At 41.5% G+C, this 16,327-nt stretch overlaps 1 long non-coding RNA gene across 2 annotated transcripts; it reads right to left on the reverse strand.

Annotated features, from left to right (window-relative positions):
• Nucleotides 1–3,408: 3,408 nt before the first annotated feature.
• Nucleotides 3,409–16,264, reverse strand: LOC116945122 (uncharacterized). Of its 2 annotated transcripts, none has more exons than XR_012942612.1 (5): nucleotides 16,202–16,264; nucleotides 10,936–12,346; nucleotides 9,006–10,719; nucleotides 7,642–7,713; nucleotides 3,409–4,741 (listed from the first exon to the last, which is right to left on the reverse strand). It is a non-coding gene; the product is annotated as an uncharacterized LOC116945122 (long non-coding RNA). The 2 variants fall into 2 exon arrangements; XR_012942611.1 differs by lacking the exon at nucleotides 16,202–16,264 and adding an exon at nucleotides 15,599–16,009.
• Nucleotides 16,265–16,327: the final 63 nt, after the last annotated feature.

Genomic DNA, 16,327 nt, shown 5'->3' on the forward strand with positions numbered 1-16,327 from the left:
GCCAAGTTGTCGCAGTAGGGGGCGATGATATAGTGTCATCACAATTCAGTAATTTGCCGGTAACTTTACAAATTTTAAAACTTTAGATCGTTTCGCCGGCACACAATGGCCTACGCATACAAATTATGTAACGGGATCTTGAACGTCCGCGTATGGTATGGTGAACACAGTACACCCGCAATAATAACCAGGGCGGCTGCCGTAAATCGACCCGTGAACATCTGCGACAATCTGTGAACACGCTCACACCAGGCCACGCCACTACCCCGATACACTGCCACTCCTACCTCTCGTCTCACTCTCCGACCTCCCAGGAACTCACCTACCTCTCCCTTCTCATCTCAGTGTGTTGTATATTCTGGCAGACGCGATGCGCGTGACCCCTCGTGGCCACCGCGTGCAAATCGCTTTTAGACTAAAAAATGTAGAAAGGGTTGGCCTAATTATTTTGGCATTGGTTGCCACGTGTGATACGATTGCACGAGATAGCACAGATAAATGAGGTCATGTTCCTTTCTGTTGCATTGCATTGAATGGATATGGGTAATATTGAGGGTAATCATTGTAACCATTAGTTCATCATATGCACATATAATAACTAGCATTTTGCCCGTCCAAGGACAGGTGTTTTGCATTAAATCTGAAACTTGCAAGCGAAAAGCAGACCGCGACGTGATATTCATCGCATCCATTCGTGTGCAATTTGTAAGGCCGCGGTGACACAGACTTATTTCATTTAAAGGTTTATAATCCCTTGTTGATCATGACGTCCTTTTTACATCTATGTCTCAATAGCGTCACGGAGATCGCGTGACGTGAGGGTTCTGCCTTTCTAGTGAGGGTTGTAAGTTTACGCCGAGGAGGGGGGAGGAGGCGCCTCGGCCCCCCATGTGGAGTGACGTCAGCCGTTAATTGTTATGATTTGGAGGACTTCATCGTATGATTATTGAGTGGGGCTGTTCGATGCGGAGTGACGTCACCCGCTCATGATTATTCATGGTGGGGGGGGGGGGTCCATGTGGAGGACTTAACCTGTTCATGATTATTCATGAGGGGGGCTGGTCGACGTGGAGTGACGCCACGCGCGGGACACATACATTCTTGGCTCATTATCGTAGTAAATAATAATCAGTAGCAGGGGACTGGTCCACGTTGAGTGACGCCACGCACGGGACAGACATTCTTGGCTCATTATCGTAGTGAATAATAATCAGCAGCAGCTCTTCCCCTCTCCCTTTACCAATCACTTTTCCGCCACGGCCCACGCTTGCCGGATTCACTTGTTTAACACTTGCAAAATCCGACCGCTTATTTCTACCTCTGCTGCAAAACTCCTCATCCATTCCCTTATCCATAATCGTCTGAACTCTTATGCTTGGTCTTCCCATTTACTATTTTGCCCCCCATCAATACATCCAAAACACCTCTGCACGTATCATATTCAACCTTCCCTAGAATTCTCAGACCTCGACTCTCCTCGCTCAACTGCATTGTAGTGTACTACCGTTGCCTGTTCAAAATCCCCACCCTGGTCTGCAAATCCCTTCATGGTATTGCCCCACCATATCTTACCACTCTTGTAACCTTCTATGTCCCTTCTCGCCCTCTACGTTCTCAATCGTTGTCCTCTATGTTCCTCCACTTCCTTGTGCTCATCCTACGCTTTCGCTCTTTCTCTATTCTTACCCCCTTTCACTGGAACAAACTTCCCCTCCACATTAAGCAGTCATCTTTCCTCACTCGTTTCTGCTCCTCCGTCAAAACTCACTTTTTTTTCTAGCTCACCAAACGATCCCTTAAGATCCCCCTCATAACCACTACCGTTCCCGCGGCCTCTTCATAATCTCATTATATTGCTACCACTCATTCCTCATTCATGAAAACCATTCTTTCATGATCATCATTCGCTTTCATCAATTTTTCTTTTACCTAATTCACGCATCACATATTCGCCCATTACTTCCTCTCACCTATATTCTGCACCTCATCTTCACCATTACATTCATATGTATCATTCTTAATTCTCTGTAACACGCCTTGGTCAAGGCGCTAAATAAATGTTAAGATGAGATAAACCGCCATGCTATTTCTACTGTTGGATGAAGGACTGCCCAAGTCATCACCATCCCTCGCGGTCTCATGATGCAATAAGCCATCTAGATTCAAATGGATAAACACGTGTTCCAAAACCTGGAGACACAAACGAGCGTTAAAAGGACTATTTGCAAACATGGAAGGACTTGAATAGGGGTAGGGCGTCAACAGTACAGACGGCTGGGGAAATGGAGTTCCAAATCATTGGGGCAGAAAAGGAGAATGATCGACCTTCCACTGAGGATTGACTGGGGGTTTCAGCAGCAGGTCGTAGTGCGTGGAGGGGAGTAGAGTGAGACGAGCGGGAAGTGTTTACCCTGAAGGCTAGAGGCCGTCCATAAATGACGTCACGCACCTGGGGGGGGGGGGGGGGGTTATACATATGTGACGATATGTGACGAGGGGGGGGGGGTTAAGAAATGTGACGTCACATCAAAATGCGCAACTTTAAATAAATATAGACAACACGTTCTACTTAATTAAATAGACTTTTTAATAAATGTTTTCTCCTACATGAGAGTGCAACGGCACATTAAATACGCACTACAATGACAATAGTTAAAAGCGATTTGAAGCATGTTTTTTTGGGGGGGGGGGGGCAGAGCTTTGTGACGTCATATTTGAGGGGGTCTGACTTTTTGTGACGCCGTGTAATGAGGGGGGTCAAAAATCGCGTGACGTCAATTATGGACGGCCCCCTACCCATCAGCTTCCATACGATAATAGGGTTTTCCCCTTTTTTCTGGCAACAAAACGAAAACCTTTTTACAAGGAATCATGTCTGCATTAACCACAATACTTGTGGTCAGAATGCAAAGACATTTTTTTATCAGAACTGTTGTCTGGAATCAATGGATTGGCTCTCGGGACCTCCCTTATATGCGCCTGAGCGTGGCCGCCAGGCCACGACCTCTTCTGAATCCGACCAGAAGGTTCTCGGCTGCATGTCACGTGTTCCGCTCGCCCCCCTCGGGCCCCCTTCGCTTCCCTGTCCTGGTCACGTGCCTTCTCGGGTTCACCCATGTCCTGGCGTGCCCTCTCTCTGCCCATAACCGGAACAATGTCCCCTAGGGGCCCCTTCCATGGCATATACACCCTGGTGCCAGAGAGAGGCTCTAACACGCGTAGTTCCTCTCTATTCTCAATAGCTGACGCTAAGCGCCGTAGTGACTAAATATACGTTACCACACAAGTAATAAGGGTTTGAAAAATCAATAAGATGGATAAAAACACCAAGACCAGGAAAAATAATTTGTATTCTTGTTATAATTATTTCGTAATAATTTATTTAGCACACAGGAAATGCAGAGGGGAAACATTTAAGGCATTTTATTTTGTAATTTTCCAGAAACATTTAACAAATGGTATATTAAAATATTGCAACAAGGTCCAAAACATGGTACAACAGATCCAAGTTGACATATGTCCTAACTGTTGACCTTCCCCCACACCTCAGATTAGCACGATTGGCTTCGTACGGTGCGAAAGAAGTCCAACATAATACATACATTGAGATCACAGAATGAAGGAAATATTCTGCATTAACATAAGACACTAACGTGGGCGGTGAGATGGCCCAGCGGGAGCGTATTCACCGCTTGTTGTGGAGGTTTTACAGTTTGAATCCAGTGGCCTCCCTGATTAATACTGTAGGCATATAAGCCATAAATATATACCATACTACATGTCGTCTGCTTCACAGTGGATGTAAAAAATTTAGTGATGTAATTCACAAGAGTAGGCTATTGTGTGTCAGCTTAATGGTCTAACACGTAGGCTTTCGCGACGAATATTATCCATAACAATGGTGTTTTTGGGTTAGAGTAATGGTGATGTCATCACAATGTACATTAAACGACACATTTATATTTAGTCGATATAGTCACAATCTCAAAATGTACGCAAATTATTCACCCTTGTTGCGAAGATAGGGCACGACCCTCCTGAAAAAGTCATGCGACTCAGTAAGGCTGTCCAAGGTAAAATAGCATGTTAAAGGATTAATTATTTAAATAATATATGGGATAAGTGTAACATGAATAAAACACCACAAAACTACAAGTACAGAATATGATTTCGATTTAAAGCTTTCGTGACTGCAAAGAAACGTTATGAGAATTTTGTTGTCTTATTTTATTTTATTATTGTATTCCTATTCTACGTGACTTTACCGAAAGAACCAAGAAGATACAGTATATGAATATATGGATTAACGCTACAAGATAATGCAACAAGAAATAAAGAGATCATTATTTCCACACTATACTGTATCCACATTACTTACGTCAAATGAAAATGTGTTTTTATTTTCACAAGCACATTTTGCTACTTATAATTGTACATCCAGTAAATGCTGTGCAATTCTAGCCCATGGGAGAAAATGATCTGTCCGAGAATGTCCAAAACTTTACACAGCAAGAGCATTTGAAAACAGGTCTGCTCGTCACTCACAATATATGGAATGCGGAAAATATAAATCTGGGTCTAGAGCCACTAAAGGGAGTGTAAAGTATAGAATAATATTAGTTAAGGTATGGATGCAGCCGTTTTACTTTTGCATATTTGGATAAGCCTAGTCGGCGGAGTCCAGTGCAAGTTTTTAGCGGAGCAACTTTATCCACCGGTACATCTTCTTTTGGCAAAGTTCCTGTGTTCAAAGAATATTGCAAAATTAATAAACAGCAATAGGTAAGTGATCTAGAATCTGCACGTAGTAGTACAGTATGAGCACTCTGCTGAACCATGTTTCCAAGTATGGTGTTCCCCAAGATTTTCATTGACCTGAATGGTTTCCAGAAGAGAGGTGGTCTCACGGGCAATTTTTCAATGACCACAGTTTCAACATTCACTGGACCAATCATCAATGTGGAATTTTGTGTACAAGTCATTTTGAACAGTGATACTTGAACATTGATATTTGCACTTGTGGCTGTGGCAGATTTCATATAAAATCCCTCACAAATTTTCAACCTCTCACTTACCGAAGGTACATTTCCACTAGAGTGGAAATCTGCTCTTATTTGTCCAGTATATAAAAATGGCTCCAAGGAAGACCCTAATAATGATTTTACAGACTAATCTTTAAAATGTTTCCATTTACTAAAATATTTGAAAACATTATTGAATCACAAATAAACTAATGCCTAAAAAGTCATAATCGCTTACATATGTAGTGTGTTCTTGTATGGAGACGGAGACGATAAAGTAGAGGCAACACGGTGTGTTTATTTTATATTATAACTCTCTTACGCCACCTAGCTAGGAAGGTACAGCCTTTGGGCTATTGTGACTTAACACTGCCCCCTGCTGGCTTCCTGCCCTCCGGCTATCCATGACCTAGGGGAGGCTACCCTGACCGAACCTGGTACGGTACTGGTCCGACCACTGGTCCAAGCTCGACCCAGCCATTATAAAGGCAGCAGGCTCGAGGGTCCAGGGTCCTAGTCTAGCTGGCCTTCAGTCTTCGGTCTTCAGTCTTCAGCTGCAACTGCCTCTAACCCAGGGGTGGGCAAATTTTTTGACTCGCGGGCCACAATGGGTTCTAAAATTTGACAGAGGGGCCGGGCCAGGAACAGATGGATGGAGTGTTTGTGTGAACTAATATAAATGACATGTAAAAATAATTATATGAAAGGATTTGGCCTTTAACAGGTAGCAAAGCATTTATTTGCAAGGCAAATTAACAAATTTCACGAACATGAACAATACAAAAAACATATCGTAACTCCCGGTCAAAGTGCGCCATCTAATGGGGAAATGGGGGCATTACAGGAGAAGGGGAAATTTTAATTTAATAATATTTGGACAAGTTCGGCGGACCGGATTAAAAAGCCCAACGGGCCGTATACGGCCCGGGGGCCGTACTTTGCCCATGTCTGCTCTAACCTCTCCAGAGGCCCTCCTTATATACAGTTTCTATGCCGAGGGGCGGGGCTCTGTGGGATCGTAGAACACCCCACAGCCCCCACCCGTTGGGAGGGGTCTGCGGGGGATCGTAGAATACCCCTCCTCCCCCCCAGGCTAGGAATCATAACGGTGTTTCCCGCCTGATGGGTACTGTTCGCCATTGCGGATATTTGCAGCCCATTTACGGCGCTACACATAGTAGACAGTCTGGTTTTCATGGGGATTACTGTACGACCACAGCAATGTATGTATTAGTATGTTGACATTCTTTCACACCGTACATCGCCAACCATGCTAATCAGAGGTGCGGGGGAAGAAAGCAATGATGGATGTATATTCTTGGTTCTTTCGGTAAAGTCACGTAGAAGGGAAATTATAAAATAATAAAAATATAAAACAATAAAATAAAAGCTTTAAATAAAAAAATGATGGATGTATTGCGTTTTCTCTTCAGTGCCCTACTGCCGTGCACTATTCCTGGACTTGTCAAAAGAGTTACCTTTCAAACCGTGCTCAAAAAGGTACACAGTGAAAACATCTCGTCCACAAATATTAAAAGGTTCTGTGCTCGGTCCAATTCTGGTCTCCTTATATTTAAAAAATCTTGGACTAAACGTAAATCGCTTAGAATTTGCTGATGACACTGTCATGCTCGTATCGGGTAAGTCAAACAGAATCTCCAACACGATTTCGACTTCATTCAATAGTAAACGTCAACATTGAAATTGCTCATAAATCACTCAAAAGCGAAGATCATGCTCTTTTTTCAACAAAATCGAGTTTCATTCCCTTCACCTATTATAGATATCAGAAACAACATCATTCAACAAACGGAGTGCTTAAAATGCTTGAGTTTACTGATTGATTAGTAAACCGAATAACTTGGGTTTACTGATCCCCCCCCCCACTTTGCGCAAGAGTGCAGAAGTGTGATCACCACATCTACGCCTCTATATAAGGAACGAAAAAGGTGGACTCCACAAATCTGTCTGTCGCCTGATGAAGCTAGTTGTAATTACTGGCGAAACGTCGTACTCAGATTGTACATGTTGTGACTTGGCTCTCCAACACACCGGTGTGCTGTACTAGTGACGAATTGGCATGTTATGTTTACGTGACAACCCTTACTAGTTGGCTGTGTCGGGTGGTGGCGGGTTTTAACGACACATATTTACGCGATCTAACCCAAAAAAACCTCTTATGGATGAAAAAAGACCTTCATAGCTCGTCAGATTCCTCTAGTTTAAATAAAGATTCAGATTTACTTTCATTTACATTGTTTTGCAAATGTACAGGTATTTTGTCGATTAAATGCTCGACGAGGTGCTCCCCTGGCTGTGCGAGTCGTAGTGGTTTTTTGACCATACTTCACCACGCTGGTCAGTGTGGTTTGTGAAAGTAGGGGGCATAGACACGGAAGGTTATACAACAATGCTTTTGCTATGCTCTCCTCTGCCAACCATACAGGAGAGCAAGTGTTATTAATGCACATTGCGGTCATCTTTCCAAATACCATCCAGGCTCAACCATAATTAGCTTACGAAATCTGGCATGATCGGGTGCATTTCAGGTGATTTGGTCATAGATTACACCATTTTAATAGTAACTTTATAATGTGTACTGACAAATGTTGATTCGTACCTGTACAAAAAGGCTGTTGATGATCATCATATGCAGGTGATGTAAAGGAAAATGCTGATTTCCATTGATCTCCTTGACAAAAGCAAATGAAACATTGAGTTTGTGACAAAATTGTATATGTATCATTGCAATGATGTTTAACATTAAACCTCATCCACACTGTTCTTGGTAGAAAATCCACGTCATATTGCTTCTGAAAAGCATACCTATAGTCTATGATGACCTGCAAGTCCACACAGCAACCGCCGCTAAGCCTGTCAGTTTTGTGGTGGTAGTTTATGCCAAATATAAAATAGTAATGACAACTCACAGCCCCTTGTCAATCCATTGCTGTTTGACCATATTTTACCATACTTGTCAGTGCAGGCTGTAGAAGGGGGAACCCAGGACTTGTTCAGATATTCCTCGCCACTGGTGTTAATCATGGCAAACAATAAAACTTAGGTCACTGTGTTCAATGCACAGTGTATACTAACCATTCACTATGCCACCATTCCCACCTAACCCTATAATTATCATTTTAAAAAACTGAGAAAAATTATACTTTTAGTGCACATTAATAACACTGATACAAAACATCTCAGATCACCATTTAGTGTGAATTAATTTAAAAGTTTACCTGAAATTATCATCCACTGCAAAATATGTTGCTGATGATTATTTAAGGGCAATAGTTGCAGGAACATTATCAAGATTAGCTGCAGTTGAATATGCAGCAGCTTATTTATATTGTTAAAAAAATAATTCTCATATGGCTCCTGCCAGAGGAATATTTAACTGTCACCATTGGGTCAGGAAGACCAGTGAAGATAAGCCATGCCCCGTGTTCATGCTCAAATACGTTGGCAAAGCATACGTTGGCAAATGTCATTTTTGTACAATTTTTTACAAAGATGTTTTAATGTCTATATTACATAAGGGTAAACATCATGAGCGAAATGTTTTGGTTATTTTAAGATGTGTCTGAAAGATCATCTGCGCATGTTCCACATGTTTTAAATATTCTTTAGCCAATCCACTGCTGGATCAAAGCCTCATCATATTAGTTATGGGGCTTGTTTGACTATGCTTCACCATCGCTCGTCAGTTTAGTGAAAGTCCCGGAAATGGTTTAAGATATCATTCACTGCTCATGCTAGCCATGGTCAGGATCACTTGAGATACCGAGTTCAAAGTGCTGTGCGCTAAACACTGTAGCACCACTCACTCCCTACCCTCCAACCCCATCACATACAATACATTATGTTAATACAATGACAGACAGTTGTGTTGTCAATAAATTACACTGATTACAATCAGTAGTCAACTATGTTGGAAAAATTCACAATCTCACCTACTTGCTATAAAGAGTAAAAACCATTCACCTTTGATAGGAGAGAACACATTACTTTCATCATCTTCCTGTCCGGACAGATCACATGTCAGTGGTGACACTGTAGAAACGGTGGCTCTGGGTTTCCTGTCCAAGCCAAAATGCTCTACGTCTGGCAGGGTGGCTTCTGGCTGTTGGACACGGCTGCACTCTGCTATTATTGAGTAACTACGAGTGGCATCAATAAAAGATGCATCTTCTGTGGTTGCTGCGGATGCTTGCTCGGATTCATTACTCTGCATTTCATTGTTCGCTTCATGAAAATGTTTCAGCTCTTCAATTACAACATTAAATAATTTCTTACACTGACAGCACGGTTGTGTTTTGCCCAGATGATCGCATTCATCTATTGGTAACTTGTATTTTATAATGGGAGGGTCCATTCTTAAGGTATTGTTGCACTTGTCATTTTTTCCATTTTCATTCATGCATTCTTTTGTATCAGGGTTAATAAAACGCATGTTGATTGGTGAATATTGGTTCGACTCTGCATTGTTTGCTGGTGCACAAAGAGTTTCTGAACACTCAGAATCATTGCTTGGTACAATATGTTCATGGTTTGATGCTGCATCATTTATTGGTGCACTGGGAGTTTCCAAAGGAGAATTATGGTATGGAACAATCTGGGGTATTTCTTCATTAGTGTGCGCCTTCATTTTGTCCAAAATAAACGCTTCCCTCACTTCTAATGAATCATCGGGGTGTAACTGTATCCAATCGGTTCTAGCGTGTGGTGTATGCTGTAAGCCAGGTTCTGTCATGCCTTTTGCCTCCGAGTCACTCCCTCTAATGATACTGCCAGTTGAAAATATGTTGTTATTCGTATAATTTATTGACAGTTTGGTAATATCTGTATGCCTTGTGAAAGCATAATCGTTTATTATTTTAGTGTTGTATTCATAAATACAGGATTCATCTTTACGATTGTCATCAAGTTGATATGACAAGCACAAATTTCCAAACCCAATTCTTTTAATGTTCTTGTTTTTCAATTTTAAATCTGATGCATGTGTGTTCACTTCTGTGTTGTCTATATGATCACTGTAAACCTCATTCACATCACTGGGTTCGATTTCTCCATCTGAAATGATACTCTTTGTGGAATTTTGTTTTTGGACTAAATACACTTCATGGCGCTCTTGGTTTAAATAATCAACATATTTTGCACTATTAATTGGATCCGTTTCATTTCTATCTGCACCGGATAAGAGAATGTTTTTGCTGTGATCGTTGCGTTTCACAAAAGCATATCTTGTGCTCCCACCGTCTTGTTCTTGTACTGCTTCTTTTGTTTCCAAAAAAGTCTGAGTGTTTGTACCCGATGTTAACACTTGAATGGGCATTTCTCTTTGTCTTCCAGTTGTGTTTCTATCATCCACATCTCTGAATTTTCTTGCATAAGATATAGCTAATTTATCTTTCACACATACCACTTGACATGAAGTCATATCTTCAGGATCTACTTTGTAAAGTTTACTTTGATCACTGAAAGGGACATTTCTTACACAGGAACTGCATATGCTTTTTAAGTTTAAGTCAGGTAAACACTTACAACTTTGGATAGCAACACTCTTGTTCTGGACAATGTGCGTCACACTCACATTGTTAAGTTCCTTATTACTCAGAGTGAGTAATTTAGCGTGGTTGGACTCATGGCAGATCTCTCCTTCACATTCTTCAGCACATATAGCTGCTTTGTGGGAATCCTGTGCAAATACAAAATCTGAGTTTAAATCTTGAGCGTTGTGCATGACGAAGTGGTCACCTACGAGATGCCATGGGTTTAAATTTGCATTGATACATCCGCCGTTTAATTTCGTGATACGGTAAAAACTTGATGTTTTATTTATTAATGCATTTATATTCACAAACTCACATTGTATGTTGTTTTCATTAACCAAGTATGGTGATGTTTTACTCACATAAATGTTGCCTGTTGAATAACCGGAACTCACAATGCAGTCCACACCTTCATGAGTTTCGTCGATATTGCCATATTTACAAAGGTCTATTGTGATGGGTTTTAAGTTTATATCATTTTGTTCAGCCACACTTATATCATCAATGCTTTCAGAGAGAGAGTTGCTGTTATTGTTTGAAGTAGTTACATCATGGTTTTTGCTGGTGACCAAGATGTTTTCTTGCTCCACAGTGTTTGATAAATGAGCATTATTTTTCTCAAAATTTAGAGTGAGAATTGGAACACGAGTCACGTTACATGATGGAATAAATATGTTTTCTTGACTGCAGTATCGTTCACTTAGATTTGATGGCAATTCCACTTTAAGCTGACCAAGTTCTTGAATAGGTTTGTCTTGGTCTTCTGTGTATTTAATATAACTTATTTTCTGTATATCGGTAATACCCATATGTGTTTCAGACATAGGTAAGCTAACTGAACTGATTGCAGCAGCATTAGCAGATTTCTCATGTAGCTGTTTGCACACTTTTTCATCATCCACTTGATGTGTTTTGTTGACACGATCAAGTCCATTCATTTGGGCTTCCTTGCCACTTTGGTTCTGGTTTGATCCATTGGTAACTGCGTTGGTTTCCATATTAACAGATGATGTAGAAATTAGGTTTTGCGGTGAAATTGTGGGTACCCTTGGCTCCTGCGATGCTGTACAAATATCTGCGCTGTCAAGCAGGCAACAACTTTTGCTGTAATTTTCGTCAGCAATATTTATATTATCAGTTTCTTCTTTACTGGAAAACATTTTGTCCTTTGCATTATCGTTTGCTTTTTCAGAAAGTTGTAAAACACTTACACCACCCTGTGTGAAGTAACTGTTTATGATACTTTCAGTGGATGCATCTATTTGACCCTCGTATTTTGTTTGTGTTTCATCATGTACTGCTTCTATTTTACATTTCACTTCTGGCAACTCATTTGTTTCAGGTAGGTTCCAAATTATGTGACTAGACTGTGTGCCGTTGTTGTCTTGTAAATGTTTCTCTCCGCTTGCCTCTATATAGTGCTTATAAATTATATTGCAAATGTGCCACATTTGCCTGGTATCTTCAGGCATAGTTGCAGTGCTGCGGCCAGGCCAGAACTTAACAGTGTCACGAGGTTCTTCAGTCATGTGCTTGCACAGTTTCACAGCTTGACTTATTTTCCCCATAAAATTTGTAGTTTTAACTATTTCACACATTTCAACTGTCTTAGAGTCTTTGGGGGGTTCAGCTTTTGGAAGGCTGGAGCCGTGTGAATCTGTTCTGCAGGTCACCTCACAGCAACCATGGTGATCGGTTGCAACCTCCAGTCTTCGTCTTTTACGTTCCGTGTGGCTGATAAACTCGTCTTCATAGTTCACCTCTTTGTCCATTCTGCAAGTGAGTGAAATAAATCATTTTTTAAAGAAATTGCAGTTCTGTGATAGTCTATCTCATTGCCTCAATCTGTTACTGCAATCCATACGCACTAAAATGCCATTTAACGTGAACGTGGTCACTCCTGCTCAAACAAGCCGTGCTCATCTATATCAGTAGCTCTGAGCAAGTGGTGACAAGTCCACATTCCCATAGCAGCGGAGCGTCAGTTCACATAAAACTAATTACGTAAGCATGGAACCAGATAATTTTTAAAGGCTGCACACTTAGTCGGTGCTTACTTTAAATACCAATTTCTAAAGCATAAATTCGACCATATATGGCATATACCTGCAATATACTGCATACACAATAAACATTATTTACAGTATCTCATACGTGAGTATGGTCAAAAATTTCCATTTCCAGCACGGTGTAGGAGGGCCTTTATCCACGAGTGGATTGACAAAGGGCTGTAAATGATCTATTAGCATAAGTCTATGGACTGTACCTGCAGTGTACAAATTAGTATACTGCATCCATAATCAATACTCTGGATGGATGCATCAGTCGCTTTTGTATACAATCATCCACAAATATAACGATGATTCTTGACTTAAAGCTTTTGTGACTGCAGGAATTCATATTCTTTGGGTCTCGGTAAAGCCACGTAGATATAAAAATAATCAAAATCACTACGTTTCGATCGCAACACAAGGAATCGTCTTCAGGTGCAATCGAAACGTCGTGATTTTGATAATTGTTTTTATATCTACGTGGCTTTACCGAAAGACCCAAATAATATAACGATGATGATGAGTTACATCACCATTAGCCTTGTCTGGAGTTAATCACATCCTGTGGCATTCATCTCACCTGCCAGTGCTGTCACTAATGGTCATTAATTAATGTCGGTGATGATTAATAATGATGAACAATTACTGTAGCAGAGCTCATTAACGGTGATGTTCAATGGTGAGGTTATTCAGAGGTAATGCACATCAGAGTACTGAACAAGGTGCTCTAGATGTCTTGTGACCACATTTAATTATCTAAAACGTAATGTGTTGTGTATACCAATGGGTGTGAACACAGAAATGAATGTGCAAAGGAAATACATTTTCGCGCCCGATTAATTGGGGGTCACAAGACATCTGGACCACACTGCACTGTGATTTATGGTTTAAAACACTTAAACATCGTGCAAACTGCACAAAACACGACAAACACATCACATTACCTCATGAACACACTCCCAGAATACTCGCATCACTAGGATAATATAAGAAAACTGCACACATATAATAGTACTTACATGCCAAAGGCACAAGACAAATACACGCAATATATCAAACATAAAAGTATACCTCAACAATACACAAAACAATCTCCATATATTCTAGATTTGAAGCTTTCGTGACTGCAAGGATTCATACTCTTTGGTTTTATTCGGTAAAGTCACGTAGGTAAAATAAAATAAAACAATTAAATTACGACGTTTCGGAGGCAACACAAGCTTCCGTCTTCAGGTGGAACAGTCACAGCAAAATCTTGATTGAATTGTTTTCTTTTATTTTGTTTTATTTTATTTTACCTACGTGACTTTACCGAATAAAACCAAAGAGTATAATCTCCATATATATGAAAGGCAAAGTTGTGAATGTGCCTGTTCAAAATGTTTAGCGTACTTCCCGACATGCAACAAACTGGAAATTTGCCATGTGGGTACTTTCCAGACTGTACACCATGCAAAAATTATAAAAATACACTTTTGTGTTTTTTTGGGGGGGAGCACAATAATACATTTATTTTTTGCACGGCAAGTGAGCTGTGACGTCAAATCTGTCACGTGACCCGCGCGTGGAAGCGTAACGCGTTGTAGTGTAGTGGTTAGCACGCTGTGTGTGTGTGTAATCTGTGTGTGTGTGTAATCTGTGTGTGTGGAAGCGTAACGCATTGTAGTGTAGTTGTTAGCACGCTGTGTGTGTGTAATCTGTGTGTGTGTGGAAGCGTAACGCATTGTAGTGTAGTGGTTAGCACGCTGTGTGTGTGTAATCTGTGTGTGTAATCTGTGTGTGTGGAAGCGTAACGCGGTGTAGTGTAGTGGTTAGCACGCTGTGTGTGTGTAATCTGTGTGTGTGTGGAAGCGTAACGCATTGTAGTGTAGTGGTTAGCACGCTGTGTGTGTGTAATCTGTGTGTGTGTGGAAGCGTAACGCATTGTAGTGTAGTGGTTAGCACGCTGTGTGTGTGTAATATGTGTGTGTGTGGAAGCGTAACGCGTTGTAGTGTAGTGGTTAGCGCGCTGTGTGTGTGTAATCTGTGTGTGTGTAATCTGTGTGTGTGTAATCTGTGTGTGTGGAAGCGTAACGCATTGTAGTGTAGTGGTTAGCACGCTGTGTGTGTGTAATATGTGTGTGTGTGGAAGCGTAACGCGGTGTAGTGTAGTGGTTAGCACGCTGTGTGTGTGTAATCTGTGTGTGTGGAAGCGTAACGCATTGTAGTGTAGTGGTTAGCACGCTGTGTGTGTGTAATATGTGTGTGTGTGGAAGCGTAACGCATTGTAGTGTAGTGGTTAGCACGCTGTGTGTGTGTAATATGTGTGTGTGTGGAAGCGTAACGCGTTGTAGTGTAGTGGTTAGTGCGCTGTGTGTGTGTAATCTGTGTGTGTGTAATCTGTGTGTGTGGAAGCGTAACGCATTGTAGTGTAGTGGTTAGCACGCTGTGTGTGTGTAATCTGTGTGTGTGTAATCTGTGTGTGTGTGTGTAATGTGTGTGTGTAATCTGTGTGTGTGTGTAATCTGTGTGTGTGTAATCTGTGTGTGTGTGTAATGTGTGTGAGTGTAATCTGTGTGTGTGTAATCTGTGTGTCTGTGTGTGTGTAATATGTGTGTGTGTGGAAGCGTAACGCGTTGTAGTGTAGTGGTTAGCGCGCTGTGTGTGTGTAATCTGTGTGTGTGTAATCTGTGTGTGTGTAATCTGTGTGTGTGTGTAATGTGTGTGTGTAATCTGTGTGTGTGTAATCTGTGTGTGTGTGTGTAATGTGTGTGTGTAATCTGTGTGTGTGTGTAATCTGTGTGCGTGTAATCTGTGTGTGTGTGTAATGTGTGTGATCTGTGTGTGTGTGTAATCTGTGTGTCTGTGTGTGTGTAATCTGTGTATGTGTGGAAGCGTAACGCGTTGCAGTGTAGTGGTTAGCACGCTGTGTGTGTGTAATGTGTGTGTGTGTAATCTGTGTGTGTAGTGGTTAGCACTACGCTGCGCTACGAACCCGGTGACCCGAGTTCGATTCCCGCTCACGGCCACCACCGGTGACGATTATTTCAACCGCTTCTGGGCCTCCCCTAGGTCGACTCAGCCTCAAACGCGTGACTGCTGTGGTGTGTGAACATCGCTATTGGGGAGACAAAGGCGGCCGGGCGTGGTGAATTCAAGTCCCGGGCGAAGCCGGGTAGTTAAGCTAGTACCTTATAAAAACCATAAACTTACCTCATAAACACACAGGAGACACGAAATAAACACCTCACAATATTCAAAGCACCGCACACGCTCTAAAACAGTTTACACTTCATGAACACCCAACAGTATTCTTGGTTCTTTCGGTAAAGTCACGTAGAAGGGAACAATAAAATAATAAAAATATAAAACAATAAAATTCTCACGACGTTTCGACTGCAACACAAGCAATCATCACCTGATGATCATCACCTGATGATGATTGCTTGTGTTGCAGTCGAAACGTCGTGATAATTTTGTTTTATATTTTTCTCATTTTATTGTTTCCCTTCTACGTGACTTTACCGAAAGAACCAAGACTATACCTCACAAATACTCAAAAACAAATCTTCATTACTCATCGCAATAATAAAATTACCTCACAAATGACGCAACAGCAGTAGTAGTACCCTGTTGTGTGCGGGTGCGAGGGGTGGAATGGGGGGGGGTCGCGCGGGGAATTCGAGCGCGCTGTGGAGGAGGGGGCGGGGTGGAGGAGGGGGCG

This window comes from Petromyzon marinus, chromosome 23 (genome assembly GCF_048934315.1).
Source record: "Petromyzon marinus isolate PM22_M1 ecotype Great Lakes invasive population chromosome 23, UKy_Petmar_22M1.pri1.0, whole genome shotgun sequence".
Lineage (NCBI taxonomy): Eukaryota > Metazoa > Chordata > Hyperoartia > Petromyzontiformes > Petromyzontidae > Petromyzon > Petromyzon marinus.